Below are 5,328 nucleotides of genomic sequence, written 5' to 3'. Positions count from 1 at the left end.
GAGACTGGAGCCTTACTGGATGGGGACAGGGTCTATAGGCAAACAGCAAGCTGAATATGAGATAGTAGTGTGCCTGGCAGCAAAGAGGGTCAACAGGATCCCGGGCTGTATGAAGACTCAGTCAAGGGATATGATCATCCCCTACTACTCAGCACGTGTATCTCACAATCTCACCATATCTACAATATCGTGTGCAGTTTTGGGTCCTCCAGTACAGGACATCAGCCATCTGAAGATGCAGAGGGCACCTGGACACTCAGGGGCCAGAGCACCTGGCACCTGGGGTTGAGGGAGCTGGGCCTGGAGGTGGGATGGAAGACCCAGCAGAACTTATATCAAAAATACAATGGAGATGGCACCTTTACCAAGGTGAAGAAGATGATGGACAACAGGCACATGCTGGAACAAGAGAAGCTCAGTCTGGATATTAGGACAAAATGTCCCCATGGAAATAGGCAAGTAGTAGAACAGGTCACCAAAAGGGTTGTGCAGTCTTCTTCCTGTATTGGAGGTTTTCAAAAGCTGGGTGGATAAAACCTTGAGCAACCTGTCAAATTTCTCTAAGCAGGAGGGTGGGCTAGAAACCTGAGGTCCTTACCAGACTGAACTGTCCTGTGATCCTATGACAACCAAGCAGAAGTGAAGCTGAGGTGGCATTTATTATATGGAAGGAAGGAAGGAATGAAGAAAGGAAATAATTTTTTTTAAAAAACCCTCATCTAGAGATCATTCTTCTGCCCTCTATTCTTGCTTGCATTTTCATATAATTTTATCTGAAGGCCATTAACGTCAGTGCAAAAATTCTCTTTGACTTCAGAAGGTTTTTCATTAGGTCGCAGACACAAGGAGCAGGATCTGAGCAGGGTCGTGTGTTCTTGTGAGCACCTATGTTACTGTTGCACCAAAGCAACAGTAATAGGAATAATAGTTATTTTCACTTCAGGCTGGATTTGAAGGCAGGAGAGTATATTGAGTAGATGAGCTTGGCTAACAAAGGGGGACAAGAGCCTTGAAGGATTTAATCAAAAACAATATTCTCTCTATTTCAGTCTGAACAGCTTTCAAGTTTACATTCAATTATTATATTTTCAGCCATGCAGCAACCCTAGTACTTGCTTTGTGCTACAGTGTCTTGGGAAACAAGTGCTACCACTGTATCTTAAACTATTGTATTGATCCACCTCCCTAACATGTTCAGTCATATTATTATTTTATTTGGATCAATGTTAACAGGCTTTTGTTAAGAGAATCTTCAGTGCAGCACAAACTCTCTTTAAAATAACTTCAAATCACTCTCTCTTCAGCCAAGAGCAGACATCACTGCTTCCCTGACCAGCATACATGATAAAAATCTCAACCAAAACTGTCAAGGCTAAGCACCTTTGAAATACAGAGATGAAGATATTGTTAAATCAGATTTTGTTTTCTTAAAGTCCACGGGAAAGCAAAACTATATGTTATAATATATTCTTCAATTCTAGCATTTATTTCTACACTAGGTTTTATACCATCATTGGGAGTTTTGTCATATAACAAGAAAACAGGGGTGTTCAAAATGAAATTAAAAATGCATTTTCTGTACATTGAAGTCACTTTTACTCCTTTTTCTCTAGAAAAAGAGAGACAATTCCCACTGGCAGGGAAATCACATGGTGCTACTGCATTGCTAAAAGGATAGTGTTCTAAGGACAGACTTGTTAACTCAGCTCCACTGGGACTCCCTGCACACCAGCTCCTCAGGCCTGGGGGTAACACAAGTGTGGTTTCTGCATTGTTATGCATTTGCATTAACCTAGTCCAAATTAAAGTCATCTCCCAGGCCAGAAACCTGTTGTACAAAGTCGTTTATGAACTGAGACCAAAAAGATTATTCCCTAACCCAAAAAAAAGAATGAAATCATAGTTCTTGCCTCAAAGAGCTTAAATTTTTCATCTCTCCCTATGGAACAGGCAAGTTTGTTCTGTGAATAGTATTCCCTGTTTTCCACAAATCTTCCTCCCACCAAGTCTACCCGCTCGATCTGACCTCCACAGCTGGATTTCAAACTTTGGGAATTTCTAACATAAGATTTATTCTTCTGTATGATACTGTCCTTGAAAAAGAACCACTTCTCCAGAATTTACAAATGCTGCCATTGACCTCAGTGAAAGCGAAACATGTACTTGCCTGAGCATAGCATGAAGGCTTCAAAGAGCAGGGACAAGGAGACTGGAGAAAGTGGGGGCCAGGAGAGAGAATGAGTGGCCAGGAGGGATGGATTCACTGAGTTGAATTTACTTCTTGGCACCTTACTTGAAATGTCTAAAAGTTATTCAGTCAACTGTGAACTAGGTCCCCAAGGGTCTTTTCATCACCACTGGAGAGAGATGGGGCTCTCTGGAGTGGGACTCATTAGGTGTATTCAAGTATCTGTTGTGAGTGAGATGAATTGCCATGAAATGGGGCAATTTTTTTTCCATTTGTATAAAGAGAGCATAGGGTTACTGCTTCAGATATTTAAACTCTAGAACAATCCCATCCACAAGTCCAAGTTGCAGCATTATGTAATTTACTTTTTTTTTTCCTTCTCTTCTTATTGCTAAGTGTTAGAGGTGTGGCTTTCCTGACTTTTCTTGGGAAAGAATTTCAGAATGGGAACTTTATCCTCACTAAGAAGCAAGGGTGAAAAATACTTCAAAAGAAAACTTTCTTTCAACAATTCATTGTCCAGAGCTTGACTTAAATAAAAGCTAAAAGCACAACTAAAACCTGACAGCTTCTAGCCAGTCTGATTAAAACCATTACCCCTCCCAGATTTCATTTTTATGACAACCATAATCCTCCAGTTCTCAACACTTTCACGAGAAAGATGAAAAGTAAGACATACATTTTCTGATGTACAAAAGAACGACATGAAAGACCTTTTGAGAAGCTTTTTCTAAAAATCACCATCAAAAAGTACCTAAATATCAGAGTCCCAATCTCTTGCAATGATGGCAGTAAAATTCACATGGATTGCAGTGGGATTATTTATACCAACTGGCCAATAGGGAAGAAAAGAAAATCCAACTCCTTTTTTAAAGAAAAATAAAACTAATAGTCTATGTTTAAAATAAACCAGTACCATAGCAGGCTTGCTGGTGCAGCAGCCCTGCAGGTGCTGGAGGGATGATTTTACTAGAAACTAAGTTCTTCCAACAAGTCAGATGAAAACAACTGTTTATTTTATATATAAAAAGCAAGGAACAGCCTTCATCCAGATCCAAAGTTTTTTCCAGGAAAACCAGCTGCTTGTTATACAGGCACTATTTCTTAATTTTGTCCTACTAACCTCTTAATGGACACAGCTCCTTCCCTTTTAAGCCTGCTGTTAGTTTCTGTAGATGCTGTGCTGTAACATGCAGTACTAGAAACTTCCCGTATGTCCGTTTACATGCTAAAAACAGCTCCTCTGCTTTTCTTTTAGAGGGCAAAGACTTGCTTCACCAAAACACTTTACATATCTTAAAATATAAGTACGTGCTTATATCTTCTTGAAGTCAACTCAAGACATATGCATGTGTTATGCTAAATAATGAACATAAGCACAAGTTTTGAATTTAGCATATTCTTAAATGTTCCTCTTGAATCAGCCTCCAAACCTACAGAAATTCATAGTGGGCAAAGGTTTAGGAGCAACTTCTGCCCTTTTAGCCACTGCCAGAGTGTGGAAATGACACTTTAATGCCACTTCCTGAATGAATGACGTTTGTGGGCTCACTGTGGGCTTCTCTCTCCATTGCTTTGTGCAAGTGTGTATGGCTGTGCAAGGTGGTATTGCAAAGGACTGCTACTGCAAACTCATTCTCTCCCTCACAGCTCAGAACGACTGTCCCAGAGGGAAGGCAGAAGTGTACTGGTGCTGGGGGAGAAATGACTCTGCAGAAGTGCATCTCATGTTCCACCTGGACCATTTTTCAAGGTCTCTGAGTCCTCCTGGGCTTCTTTGAAACCCACCAAGCATCCCATGCACAAGAGTCTTTGCTAAGCCAAGGCAGGCGGTATTGCATCTCAGACTTTCATAACAATACTCTCTGAGTTTCATTATTAAATCTATTCAGTTGCTGTGCAGGAATTAATCTCATGTGTGAGTGAGTTCAGCCCCCAGAAAACCACCCCAAAGGCAGGTCAGGACCATATGCAATACAGAGGATCTCAGCCTCCTGGAGGAAGAGTCAAGCTGCCTTGCCCTCCAGCCTTGCCATCTATTTTTAGAGCAGCTGTCTATCACCCAACCCATCAGCCGCATTGGCCACAGACCCTTCTTGATACTCAGGGACAGGGAAGAGAACAAGGTTAATCAGTGAAAAACAATAACCAGTAAAAATAGGATGGGTGCTGATTACTGTGAACTCCTGAAATCCAGTCCAAAGAATGACCGCTCCAACCCTACATAGCAACTGTTTCTACGCACAGCAGGCTGCCCCCCACTCTGGTGATGTTCACGTCATAATAGCAGGCGTTAGGACTGCACAGCTTTGTATTCTCCCAGCTGATTTTCCAGTGAATTACTTAAAATTAACTGCAATTGTTCTGAAGTCAAAACAGCAGGACTTCCAGGTATTTTATTATTTCAGAGGCTTGTATCAGGGTGGTAATATAATTAGTGCAGTTGGGAAATTCCACCACAGCCAACAGAAAATGAAGGAGCTGCATGTGGCACCCTCAGCTCAGCAGCCGATGTGGCTCCCTGTCTCTAACAGGTGAGCTAATGTGCCTGTAAATTCCCCCTGACAGCAAATGCATCCTGGCATCAAAAAATGACAAAACACCCAACCATGGAAGAGTGACAGCCAAACAGCTTCAATAGCATGGAGGCTGCACGGGGAGAAAACAGGCAGAGGCAGCTTGGGTTAAATCCAAGGACTTGCTCTAAGGCTGAGCAGAAAGCACCCCTGTTCACACTAGTGGGAGGTAAAGAAACCAGCAGAAATTGCTTTGGTTAATGGGTTGTCCTATAGTGGATTAATTGGGTAGGATACTGGCTTATGAAGAGCCTCCTAAAAAAATCATTACCTGCAAGTGTCATTCTGTTTAGAGATATTCCTACAAAAAGACCCCTGATTTTTTGAGGGGCATCGGAGCGAAAGGAATCTTTCATCATAATTTCACTAATCACATTTTCACCTTCAAAATTACAAACATGACCATCACCCAAATGTACTAGAGGCAGCTGTCTGTCAGAGAAATCACCCATATCTTCCCAAATGTAGATGATCTGAGGAACTGCGCGGCAGCGTATCCTTAATGCGAGCTATTGCTGCAAACTACAGGACTGGGAGGGTTTGGCCTCCCGGGCAGCTGTCGCT

The 5,328-nt window shown here is 41.9% G+C and overlaps 1 protein-coding gene across 1 annotated transcript in view; it reads left to right on the top strand.

Moving 5' to 3' along the window:
• The window catches only part of LOC104532965 (double-stranded RNA-specific editase B2-like), a gene marked incomplete at its 3' end in the record, with an annotated part of 59,831 nt that overhangs the window by 25,657 nt on the left and 28,846 nt on the right, over nt 1-5,328 (top strand). The gene's annotated exons all lie outside the window — the stretch shown is intronic.

The sequence above is a fragment of the Antrostomus carolinensis genome, unplaced genomic scaffold, assembly GCF_000700745.2.
Source record: "Antrostomus carolinensis isolate BGI_N321 unplaced genomic scaffold, ASM70074v2 scaffold9021, whole genome shotgun sequence".
NCBI classification, from domain to species: Eukaryota; Metazoa; Chordata; class Aves; order Caprimulgiformes; family Caprimulgidae; genus Antrostomus; species Antrostomus carolinensis.
Note: the sequence above shows the minus strand (reverse complement) of the source record. Positions and strands in the feature narration are given on the sequence as shown.